Source organism: Sphaerodactylus townsendi, linkage group LG09 (genome assembly GCF_021028975.2).
Source record: "Sphaerodactylus townsendi isolate TG3544 linkage group LG09, MPM_Stown_v2.3, whole genome shotgun sequence".
Classification (NCBI taxonomy): Eukaryota; Metazoa; Chordata; class Lepidosauria; order Squamata; family Sphaerodactylidae; genus Sphaerodactylus; species Sphaerodactylus townsendi.
Window position 1 is genome coordinate 11,878,642 of NC_059433.1, and position 13,749 is coordinate 11,892,390.

Sequence of the window (13,749 nt, forward strand, 5' to 3'; positions counted from 1 at the left end):
ACCCCTTCCCATCAGTATCACTTTTATATATAGCCAGGATATTGGTAAGTTCTTGATACATAAATCCTGTTTGTTTGCTCGTTTTAAATTAGCCTTATGCAAATCTCTGGTTTCTCTGCGTCCTCTAAGATTCATTTGATCATCTTTTAGGTTTATCTTGTTTTGGGGGGAAAATGAGATTTCAGTATGTTCCTTCATCACACGGTTGCCTACACAATGAACTGAGTACACAACTACTTTTGATGCAAGTTAAGAATGTCCTGAACACGAATTGTTAATTCATGTTCAGCATGTTAACATGGGGGAAAAAAACACACCACAAGGCGCGATGGTGATAATATGGTGATCAGATACCGCAGTTGATGAGATTTTAGGAATGACATTTACACTACTCTAAATCTGTATTTCCTAAAGTTATGAGAGCCGTGGGTGGCAGGCTTTTTATTTCAGAACGAAAAATGAAAGCATGCTTTGCTCTTCCTCATGAAAAGGTTTCCTTTTAGCAAATATACCCTTGGCTGCTCCCGGAAAGCTCCCCATCTTTTTTTCTCTGTATGAGTCACTGTTCTAGACATGCCTCCTCTTCAGGTAGGCAATTCTGTTGCTTCTCTACATCAGAAAAGGCTGTATAATACAAGCACATCTAATGCAGCAAGACTTTTCTGTCCTGCCTCCAATGAATCATGTCTTTAAAGAGGTAATGCCAGTTCAGTGAAATAAGCAGAGACACAGTCAGCAGAATCCCATGCAGGTGAGAATCCGAAGCAGTTTCCATGGCACATGGACCCCTTCCACACATGCAGAATAATGCACATTCAATCCACTTTCAGAATTGTTTGAAAGTGGATTTGGCTCATCCACACAGTGAAAGCCAGCTTCAAAGTGGATTGAAAGTGGATTGGAAGTGCATTATTCTGCAAGTGCAGAAGGGGCCATGGTTTTAGTAGTACTGTGCTATACTAAAAACTTTTTGAATGTACTCTTGATTTGTATTTCAAAAATGTCTGGCAACGCTCTAGAACCTATTTTTTAAATGCCAAATAAAAGTTGTTGTTATTGTTACTAAACACTTGAGACTCTACTGCCTTTTAATCTGTGATTGTTTCTATCTTAATTGCACTTGCAGACTGAATTAGGAGTTGCATTTCATTCTAGTAGACTTTTTATAAAAGCGTAAACAGTTTCTCTTGCATTTGCTGAATCTTCTGATTTGTTCCTGCAGTTGGTGGGCAAATCAAAGTTTGAAGAAGTTGAAAGAGACTAAACAGCTCCTGGAAAAGGGACTTACACCTCTCTGAGCCCACTGACTTCTGTGGGCTAAGAAGGGTGCAAATTCCACCTAAAATTGTGCTGTAAGAGCTGCTGCCGTTGGAAGATGACTTCTGGTGTTGTAGCAGTCACACCATTTCACTGAAAACCCCTTGGTTTACTTGGGTATCTCCCTTGAATGAATGGAACCTTAAAGGTCAACGTAGAAAAAAAGATTGCTAAAGGGGTGTGGGATGATAGTGGAAAGTGTATCAAGCTGCAGTCAATTTCTGGCTACCCCATAGGGCTTTCAAGGCAAGATATGAACAGAGGTGGTTTACCACTGCCTCCTCTGTGTAGCATCCCTGAACCTCCTTGGTGGACTCCCATTCACCTGTTAACCAGACCCATCCCTGCTTAGCTTCTAAGATCTACCAAGATTGGGCTAGCCTGAGCCACCCAGGCCAGGATAAATAAGGGCCTGATAGAAATACAAGAAATTATGCATGGAATGGGGAAAGTGGGGAAGAGAGACCTTCATTGTTTCCCATAATTCTAGAACTTGGGGCATGAAGGATCAGGATGGACAAAAGGAGGTGCTTCACTCAAAGAGCAATTCAATTTTGAAATTCCTTGCCAGTGGACATAGAGCTAGGCCCCTTCCGCACATGCAGAATAATGCACTTTCAATCCACTTGCACAATTGTTTGCAAGTGGATTTTGCTATTCCGCAGAGTAAAATCCAGCTGCAAAGTGCACTGAAAGTGGACTGAACGTGTGTTATTCCGCATGTGCAGAAGGGGCCCTAGTTATGAGAAGAAATGGCTTTAAAAGTGAACTAGACAGGCTCATGGAGTAACCACTGGTTATTAGCCTCGGTTACTATAGCAGAGAGATGCACAGACTGTCTCATACTCGGTCCTGCCTGGGAAAGGATCGTGTCACACCTCAAGAGCATGTGCAAGGGAGACTCAAATACAGATGAGAAAAACTGGCCCTTCTGACATAAGGATCTTAGCCAGCAGAGTTGAGCAGCACATGTCTTTGAAGCTGCAGATGAAACAAAGAAGCAGGATCAAGCAGTTCGATGCTCTTTTTCATCTGGCTTTCCCATGACTTTTTTCAAACACCAGATCCAAAACAGGCAGGAGGCAGTAGACTTCAGAGACAGCACGGCCATAATTTTTCTAACACGCCCAGGCTGTGATCCAAAACAAAACCCTGAAAGGCAGCGCAAGTGAATTAGATAGCACTTACTTCCAAGTAGACTTGTTGAAGATTGCTCTCTTAGGATTGCCAAGCTCCAGGCAGGGCCTGGCAATCTTCCACTCTTGCAACTATTTCCAGTCTAAAGAGATCAGTTCCCTTGGAGCAGGGGCTGATGGGATTTGTAGTCCACGGACATCTGGAGAGCCGCAGGTTGCAGACCGCTGCCCTGGAGAAAATGACTGCTTTGGAGAATGAACACCATGACGTTGTACCCCATTGACGTCCCGCCCCTCCCCAAACCCCTCCCTTCCTAGGATCCACCACCAAATTCCCAAAATCTTCAGGTATTTCCCAACCAAGAGTTGGTAACACTGTTCCCCAGCTGTTGAAGAATCGAGCCGTTGTTAAGCAGGCTTTACTCATTTATATTTATTCACCTTATTTTAATATATATATTATATATATAAGGTGAATAAATATAAATGAGTAAAGCCTGCTTAACATATATAATATATATAACATTACACACACACACACACACACACACACACACACACACAGATACACACACACACACACATATACACATATATATACACACATATATATAAATATACATATATATTATTTTACTGTATACGTGCATCCTTATTTGTATATGTGCATTGTATTGTACACCGCCCAGAGCCCTACGGGGATGGGGCGGTATAATAAATTGAATGAATGAATGAATGAATGAATGAATGAATGAATGAATGAATGAATGAATGAATGAATGAATGAATGAATGAATGAATGAATGAATGAATGAATGAATGAATGAATGAATGAATGAATGAATGAATGAATAAATAAATAAATAAATAAATAAATATACACATACATACATACATACATACATACATATATACATATATATATTCACATATATACATATATACATATATATATATACATATATATATATACACACACATATGTAGTCGACCCACGCGGTCAGCGTAAGAATGAGACGAGACGCGGAGATAACATCTGGTGGAGATCGCCAGCAGCGGGAGACCGGAGGTCCGTGTTCCTAGCGAATCTCCCGTCTGCCGGTTCCTGGCACCTTTTATTGTTATTCCATCGGGGGCGTGTAGAAGGGAGGACTGGGGGGAGTTCCGGGAGAGCGGGAGGTCGGGAGATCATCATGTGATGCATGATCTCATCTGGCTACGTTGGCGGAGAGGAAAGCCGTTATCTGGCCGTCTGAGAACTAATCCTCACCTGAGGGGGCAAGACCATTGTCCCCTGCGCCCGGTGATTGAGTCAGACAGTTCATGACCCGTGACTCATGGGGGGATGAGGAGTGGGGGAGCGATACGACCGGCAAGGCCGCAGGTCCGTTAGGAGCGATCCCCAACGTTTCTACTCACGGCACTGCTTCAGGTCGGCAGTGCACTACTACATCTCCTCCTTTTTTACATTTTGTGCGCAAACGGGGCCGAAACGCTAAGGGGCGATTTAAAGGGATCTTTTGTCTCCTCCGCCCCGTTTGGTCAAGTTCTTAATTCAAGCTGGCTTGTGTAACATTAGAACTTGGTTTAGCGGGGCAAGTGGAAATGCGAGGGGCTTCTTACACACGTTACAGGCAATACTAGACACGCATTGAACGAAACAAGATCCGATAATAAGGCACACAATTAAAACAATGCAGAGCTGTACAATAGCACTCTCAACCATCCTCGACAGCCAGCTCCAGAGGGCTGACCACCAATGGGGCAAAACATCATACTTCAGATTAGATACAACTTCTTGCAGCTCACGTAATCAATTAGGAATCATCAGGAAGATTAAAACAACACATATTATGTACACTCTCACCGCTTTTGGTGATTCAGTTAATGGCGGCATGATTATCCTAGAGCTGCTTAATGAAGTTCTTGTTGCTTTCGGAGGCCAGGGCATCCAAGGGCAGTGAAAGCGGAGTTGGTGGACTTCACGAGGTCACAGTCCAGCTGGCCAATAGTACAGGGAAATAAGTCCGGGAGCTCCCACAAAGCGAAGTCGCTGCAGGGAGGCAGACTCCGCTTTGGAGAGGATCGACGCGCATCGATCCGACAGGTGAGGGATTGAAAGGCGGAGCTGAGCTGATGGTATGGCCCGGCGTCCGGGCTCCTGAGGGTGGAGCCTGGGGTAGAGGTGATGTATGCGAGGCGGTGGCAGAGAGTCCCGGCAACCGAATGAGGCGATAGCGGAGATGCAGTAATAACGAATAACATAACTTCGAAAAACTGGAGCATGCGATAAATCTAAACAATAAGACATGGTTACCAAAACTATAAGTTCGGTGACTCTCTGCGAGCAAGGTCGTGGAGGAAGGCGTGTTCCGATAGCATGCAAGTGGCTGGCGGGCAGCGAGAAGTTCAAGAGTTAACCTATCGTGGGATGTTCCCGGCTGTAAGTTCAAATTCCAGTCAGCGTTGGGGAAGGAAAGGGGATGGCGGTCGTAGAATGAGGATCCTGCAGGGGGGGGTGACCCGACTGTCACCGGTGGGGGGTAATTGTATTATGTAGCGCTGCTGATGGCATTGTAAAATCCAATAAAAGTGATAGCCGCAAAGCGCTGCAGCTTTGGGATTCTTGGGCCGTCTAGGAGAAGCGGGTCGGCTGCTGCGGGAGTCTTCTGGTTGGGCGGATCTTCTGTAGATCTTCGGGTCGTTCCGATGCTGATTAGCCAAAGTCTGCTGAGCTGTGGGATGAAAGTGCTCCGAGGAGGCCTGTTCCGAATACTTCGTGGTGTGGCCTGGCTTCGTTTGGCGCCGTTCCTCGAGCGATTCCCGGTCGGACATGTCGAACTGGAATCCATAGAGGACCTGTAAAGGGAGAAGGACTGAAGCATACCCCCTTCCCCAGGTTATGAGAACCCGGTCCCCGCCAGGTTCGATCTGGGAGTTGGACGGGTATTGTAGACCTTGGCAAGTGGGGGAGGAGGGGTCTGACTGCCTGGAAGTGTCTTTTCTATGGGGGGTGACCTGTTGTCCTGATGGTAGGGCGAGCAAATTTCGGATGATTAATGGTGAAAAGTACTTTTAAAGAGACTGTTTGTTGTATGTGGCCTAAATGGGGCTACCTCCACTTTCTTTAGTTTGTCTGGCTAAAAATCTCTTTGGAAGTTGCTATTTGCTCTTTCAACGACAGGTTGCTTGCCCGGTAAAGCTGTTGTAGGGAATCCCGTGTGTTAACATCGCGATTCCCCAGTTGAGGTGCGGCGAAACTGGAGAACATGGCCGCGGAAGAATATCGCGGGCGTTGTCCATTTTTAAACCGAGGGGGAGGCCGCCTGACGGTTATGCATGCAAAGAGGTGCTGGATATGGCGTACGTGATTGGTGGTTTCGCCCCACCGGAGTGGTGTAGCCCAGTGAGCGTACCCGGTAAGAAGGTATCTATGGTTATGTGTGGCAGGTTAACTTCCAGGGGCTAGGGCAGGGACCAGGTTACGTCCATTTGCCACAAGTCATTGGTTACCAGGGCCCCCCTCGGGTTTACCCCGGAGTCTGTGAGGAGCCGAGGCAGCTGAGCATTGAGCGCAGGATTTAAGTTGCTTGATAGACTGCTGCTCTGGTTGAGGGGATGCTGCAGGATCGGTGAGTGCTTTTGCCCCCTGGTGGAAAAAAATGCGTTAATGACTGGAAGGGAAATTCGGAAAAGAGGGTGGGAGATAATGGGTAAGCGTTGTCTGCGTGCTGCTGGTTTCCCTCGCTGAGGGGGCCTGGGAGCGGCGTGTGGCTGCTGACATATGGCCTACATGTGAAGTACTGGGGAGGTTCTGGATGCTAGAAGGTTCCGTAACGTCAAGGAAGAGACTCATAAGGAGGTTTGGAGCTCCATTCGGGGGGCCACGTAGGCTCAGGGTAGGTGGGCAATCACGTGCAGCCACGTATTGGGAATCGGTAACCCAGAAGGTTGGAAGGGTTGGGGAAAGTTTGAAAGGCCAGAATGGCCGCGGCTTAAAGTTCGCTCCGTTGAGCGGAGGCTTGGCGGTGTATAAGCTGGTCCGCCATTGACCATTTCGTTTGGAATGCAATGGCGCCGACGGCAGCTTGCCCCCGTCGGCCGCGAAAAAAATGGTGGGGCGCTTTGGAGTGGGGCAGGGGCCGCTAAAGGCCGAAGATGGGACAGGGGTAGAGTGGAGGAGGGAGTGAGGCGAGGGTCTGGGGGAAGGTGGAAGAGGATCTCCCCCACGAAATTCTCTAGAAACAGGGCCAGCTGGAGGTCAGGAAGCGTTCAAGAGGTGTTGGAACTCTGTTCTGTTTAGAGCGCATGATCGCATTTTGAGGGGTCTCCATCCCACCATTACCAGAAAGTGCGCGCTGACGCCCTTTGGTCTGATGAGATCTGCGTAAAGCTGGGTCCGGGTATTGGAGAAGATTTTTCGTGGGCACATGAGGCGGAAGGTAAAGCCGATTCGACCAAGAAGGTTTGTGGCGGCTACGTGTGTACCCTAGGACTCCGGTTGGGAGAGGGAAGTGTTCAGAGAGGAAGAGTGAGAGATTTGATCTTTGAGGGGGGACTCGATCCACCCATCCGGTGGCTAGGACCTCGCTTTACTGCCCGAAAAGGCGTCCTTGTGCTTCTGGGCGAAGTTGGATCTTGTCCCCTGGATTTTTTTGCGAGCGAGGAGTAGCGAAAACAGGGGGGGGCTGAGCAGAGGGGGGTGGTGAGAGCAAAGCGGGGACGGACCTGGTTGAGGGTTCCTCGAAAGCAGCTGGCTGCAGCTGGAGGAGCGAGAAGGCGTGTCTGCCGGGATTTGTATCTCCACGGTATGACAGGGAAATGAGGAGTAGGAGTGGGAGGAAGCTTATGCCCCAGATACAAGAATGGTTCAAGTTCTTCTGCACCTTTTCGGGAGCGATGTATAGAGCCTGGACTGTTTTAAGCCAGTCAATCGAAGCCAGCAGCTGTCACCTACTGCAGGGGATGAGTCGGTGCGGCTACTAGGATATCATCCATGTAATGGATGATTATAGCTCCGGGCTTTAAAGCGAGGAAATGGGGCTAAGGCGTGATGGACGAAGAATTGACACAAGGTGCGGGCTGTTGAGCATCCCCTGGGGCAAGAGACCTTCCATTGTTATCTGGCCGCGGGCTGCTGATGATTAAGTACCGGCACCCGTGAAAGCGAAATGTACTCGGGTCTTCAGGGGAGAGGGGGATACAAAAAGAAACAATCCTTCAGGTCAACAACAACCAGGACCTGGTAATCTGAGGGGATGAGGTTGGGAGTTGGAGTAAACCGCATTGAAGAGGGCCCATGGGCTGGATGCGAAGGCATTTACTGCTCTGAGATTCAGGTAGGTAAATCGCCACCGGCCACTCTTCTTTTTTATTACAAAAGACAGGTGTGTTCCCATGGCGATGTTGAGGCCTCGAAGTGGCCAGCGGCCCGCTGCTCCTCCACAAGTTGGTGCATGGCCAGTCAATTCTCTCTCTGGGCAGCGGCTTCACTGTTCCTACCCATACTGGGGTCTTCGTGGTCCACGTGAGGGGAGGGCGAAGTGGAAGCTGGCTTACTCGCCTACGAGTCTCTCCCATGGTCATGGGGAGGGCGATGAGTTGCCCGCTCCGATTTCTGGGGGGGGGGGGTTCTGGTGCGACCTGCTCCCTTTCCTCCCCTCGAGGCGCCGTATTAATGTGTCCCAGCCGGCCACTGATCAGAGCGCCCGGACGCCGCCAGCGATGGCCGTCGCTGGGAGCTCCCCGCACCCTGGGGTTCACCTGGGCCTCTGAGCTGTGTGGAGTGGGCGGCGGGATGCTCTTGGGGTTTAGGGAGTCCGTAAGCGTCGCGGCTTTGCCCCTACGTGGAGGCCCGTTCACTGCAGGATGCCCGCCCACATTAGGGTGCACGCGGAGCCTCCGGGCGAAGCGAGGTCGAGTGCCCCCTGTAACAAAGGGATAGTCTTTTGCTTAAGGGTGGAGAAGGCTCGGGGGACGGGCCTCCCTGAGGAGTCTTCTCCCTTTGGGGAAAGACCCCCCCCTCGGTCGCGGAGTTGTAGAGTCCCCCCTACTGGGCAGCTCTGCAATCTTTACTGGAAGTGTCCGGACTGGTGGCAATTAAACATCATGCCTCGGGAGCTGTTTCCTGGCGATGGAGAGAGGCCGCCGTCCAGGGAGGTCCGCGTGGTGCAGGGCGAAGCGACCCGATATCCTGGCAAGCCTTAAGCATATCGGCCAGTTCAGGGTTCTTACTCTGCTCGTGATTGCCTTGGCGGCATTCAGCGGAGGCGCTCTCTTTTAGGCGAGACGCCTAAGGAGTTCGCCCTGAGCCTCCTGCGTTATCAACCTGCCTTCTTGAAGAGCCTCCTGGAGTCTGCTCACAAACTTCGGGCGTAGGAGTTCTTAGGAGTTTTGCCGGATGGCAGAGAAGCTCTGTGTGGGCTGGCCAGAATTGGGGACCCTGACAAAGCTTCAGGGGCCTTGTAAAGCACTCAGAGGGCGACCGTAAAAGGGTGGCTTCAGGTAGGGACAATCATGATTGTTGGGGTTACTGAAGGCATCGAAGAGCCGTAAAGTTGCGCTGGGCGGTGTAGGCGCCGCAGGCGGAATGTTGCCCTGCTAAGGCATTGCTGGCGGAACTTCGCTCTCCCAAGATCAATCCACAAATTGTCGCGGGGCTCAGGAGCATCGCGGAAGCGGTGGTCTTCCAGTCGTCCGGGACCATTAGGTGGCTCCTCGCGACCGCCTCGAAAGCATGCTTCTCACATAGGGTGAGAATTTGACTTCATGACGTCCGCGCCAGCCTTAAGCGGAGCTCGGTGAGGATATTATAACTCGAGGGCTGGGTACTCGACAACCCGGCCGAATCCTCATATGCCATATCCCTCCCCACGGTATCTGTGGAGTGGACGGGGCACAATGCAAGAATCTCGGCATCGATCTTCCGTCAAGGGTTTCTTTCTTCTGCAGATGCGTGGGCTAATGTGTTCCTCGCGAGAGTTTGAAACCCGCCATTACGATGGCATGCTAGGACGGAGGTGCTGTGGCTTTCGAGAAAATGAAGGCGGAGCAGGGGAGGGGGCGGCCGCAGCCGCTGGAGAGTTTGAATTGGGCGAAGGAACGAGGGGGGCAGAAGGAGGACAGGAGTCCAATTTAGTGGATAGAGAAAAATTCCGGGGTTGAAATTGAAGGTAGAAAGATCGAAAGGAGGATGCCTACAGCAAAGAAGAGAGAGCCGTAGGGTTCTACCAGGCTGACGGCGACAAAACATTGTCTCCATCGATCAGTAGCAGCGACATCGGCGCGCGAGGCTCTGTCGCGAAGAAGTCGCCCGGATAAGTTTTCCCAGTCCTTAAGATTCAATGTCCCCTCTGGGTACCATGGACACTGAGCTTCAATCTCCTCAACCAATTTGCGCAGCTCCCTTCTCTTTACGGGGACCCTGCCGCGATTAGATTAACGCTTTCAGTTCGTCCAACGTGCTTGTCATAAGCTTCCTGCTTTTGCAAGCTCCACCATACTCACCGGGTGTTCCGTCGGACGAGAGAGTGTCCTAGGACGCGATGCGGTCTCTGGATGCGCCACGATCCAGAGGACAGGACGATACCGTGCAACGGTGGTCCCTGGATCTGCTACCGATCCAGCGGACTTCGGTATCGCGGCCCTTCCCCAGGCGACGGTGAGCAGGAGTGGAGGAATTCTGAGGATTCCTAGTGTTTCGGCACCAGCTTGTAGCTCGACTCCACGCGGTCAGCGTGAAAGAAGCGAGACGAGACGCGGAGATAACATCTGGTGGAGATGCGCCAGCAGCGGGAGACCGGAGGTCCGTGTTCCTAGCGAATCCCCCTTCTGCCAGTTCCTGGCACCTTTTATTGTTATTCCATCGGGGGCGTGTAGAAGGGAGGACTGGGGAGTTCCGGGAGAGCGTGGAGGATCGAGGAGATCATCATGTGATGCATGATCTCATCTGGCTACGTGCGGAGAGGAGCGTACGCGTCTGAGCCTAATCCTCACCTGGGGGCAAGACCATTGTCCCTGCGCCCGGTGATTGAGTCAGACAGTTCATGACCCGTGACTCATGGGGGGGATGAGGAGTGGCAAGGGTCTCGATCTCGACCGACAAGGCAGCAAGCAGGTCCGTTGGCGTCCCAACGTTCTACTACGGCACTGCTGGGTCGGCAGTGCACTACTACACACATACATATACCATCAAGATTATCCTCCTATGGAGGAGTCCGATTACTCCCCAGGGGAGGGTTTTAAAGGAAAGGATTCTCCGGGTGCCTTTATTATGAAATTACCGCTGTTTTAATGAAATTTAATGAAATTTAGTATGTTTTTATGTCGGAGTTTTATGGGCTGTTGTTGTTTTATTTGTATGGTTGCCCTAATTTATCTGTATTAATTGTTGTACACCGCCCGGAGCCCCTCGGGGACGGGGCGGTATAAAAATCGAAATAATAAATAAATAAATAAATTATATATATATATATATATATATATATATATATATATATATATATATATATAAACACACACACACACACACACATATACATATATACATATATATATATATACACACACACATATATATACATATATACACACACACACACACACACACACATATATATATATAAAACATATATAACATATATAAATAAGGTGAATAAATATAAACAAGTAAAGCCTGCTTAACAATTAAGAAATATAATATATTAAGAAAGATTTATACAGCCTGTCTGGAGACCTACTCAAGGTGACTCCCAAAGTAAAGATGATACAATAATATTGTAGAAGCAACAACGTAAGCGCAATTATATATATAACATATATAACATATATAAATAAGGTGAATAAATATAAACGAGTAAAGCCTGCTTAGCAATTAAGAAATATAATATATTAAGAAATATTTATACAGCCTGTCTGGAGACCTACTCAAGGTGACTCCCAAAGTAAAGATGATACAATAATATTGTAGAAGCAACAACGTAAGCGCAATTACTATTTCAGTGGTTAAAAAAATGGGATCCTGCAATTTAGCAAATCCTATGGAGACAATCCAGTTTTCCTGGCATGCTCTTTCCATGAGATTCATAACCTGTGTGGCCAAATTTGTTTGCACACAGAATCTACTATTGTTTCCACATGAATGTTTTGCTCCACCTTGGCTCCCTTTCTGTGACATTTCTTTTTTCAGGAGCTTTCTCAGAGATCGTATTCTGTTCAGCTATTTCCTAAGTTTTCCCTTGCTTTGCTGCACTCTTTCCCCAACTGAGTTTGACTGGATAGATCATGGTGGAAGAGCATGCCATGTTGGCCCCTTATTTTAGTTTCTACGACTCTCATTCCTCTCCACCCCAGAGGGATGTAGGGGCTTTATTTAAAAGTGTCAATGAATGGTTATATCATTTAAACAAACTATTGCAACAGGATAATGCTTCTGTGTGGTACCCTGGTGGACATCTTTCCTCATCTCCTCCCCTCTACTGTTCATATTGGTGGGTGGGTGGGTGGGTGGGTGGGTGAGGATGGCCCAACTCCAGTGCTGCCCCACCCTCCCCAAAGGGCTTCCCCATGCCATGAAAAGCTTCCCCCCAAAAAAATCAAAACTGCCTCTGAGAAACTCCCATAGGATTATGTATCTCTGAAGCTAGCTCTGCCAACACATGGGAACTAGGCAGTCAGTGGAAGTCAGCTAAGATTAGCTCCACCTCTGGCCCACCCCTGGAATGTCCCCAGCCATGACAGTGCAGCATTCTGCTCTGTCAGGCCTGGGCACAGGCAATGGTTTCTGGGTTAGTTGCTGCAGAGCCGCGTGGTGCGTACTGCAGGGTTGGTCAATACCAGCCAGATTGTCCCAATTCGGATTCGGCCCAGATTCAGATCAATGATTTCGGATTGGCCGAATTCCAAAACTTGCAGATTCGGACTGGCCCAAATCTGTGGGAAAATCCGGGAATTTTGGGTGCATTTTTATTTTTTTGTGTTTATTCACATTTCGGCCTGCAGGAGGCGCATTTTGACATATTGGCACCAAAATTTCAGGGCATCATCGGTAGACTGTCCTTATGCTACCCCCAAAGTTTGGTGAATTTTAGTTCAGGGGGGGCCAAAGTTATGGACCCTCAAAGTGGGTGCCCCTAACCCCCATTGTTTCCAATGAAAGCTAAGGAGATGGGGGCTACTCTTCTGAGGGTCCATAACTTTGCCCCCCCGAGCCAAACTTCACCAAACTGTCCGAATCAGTGCAGATTCGCTTAAAATCCGAATTTGGACTGTCCGAATCTCCAACCCTAGCGTACTGGGTAAGTCATCCTCACTGGTGCATTGGCCCCTTGTACCAGTGAGGTTAGCACCCATGCTGGGGTAGGTCTGCACCATCTTCAGAGATGGGTCTGCCCTGTCCCCTCTGGATTGGGCTGCTCATGTGTCCTTCAAATACTAAAGAGAACAATCATGTCCCCCTTCAACCTCCTCTTATCTAGGCTAAACATCTCAAAGTCTCTCAGCCTTTCCTCATAGGGCTTCGTCTCCAGGTCCCTGATAATTCTCGTCACTCTCCTCTGTACCTGCTCATTTTTGAAGTGAGACCTCCAGAATGGTTTGAATGTTATGCCGCAGTTGATACACCCCAAGTCCTCATTAGACTTTTTTGTCACTGGATCACACTGGATGCTCATATTTAACTTACTGTCCACCTGTACCCTTACTTCTTCTTTACTAAGGAACTTCTATGGCCTTTTCCTCATTCCCTTTCCCTTGTCTCAAAGTTTCTGATTCTTCATTTTAAATGTATATTTTGCACATGTCTTTTCTCCCTTTTGTGGTCCACTAAATATAGCAGAAGATTAAATTTAGCCTATTTACCTGCTGATTTAAACAGCCGCTTTTTACTCTTGATGAAATCAGGTGTGAGATCAAATAGACCACTAAAGGGAGTAAACCCATGCAGAACTTTTAAAAAAACCCAACAAAACAAGAACTTGGAAATAAGCAAAAAGAGAATGGGAAAAGTCCCATGTTTCTGATTTTTCAGTTTCTTCACATCTAGACCTACAATAAAAGGGAATGAATTGAACCTGTGCTTCTGCAGGTATCTTGGGAACCCTCCTTTGAAAAGTGGACCTTTTGAAGCCTGAAGTCTGAAGCGACATCGAAGTCATGCAGGTAACTGACTATAAGCAAAGAGAAAATGCGCTGCATCCATTCGACAATCCAACTAAACTGAGAATGAAAAGGAACAACTCAAAATTGCGGCACAGGTAAAGAAGACCTGCTTGACCTGATATTGTTCTTTTTTTATCAC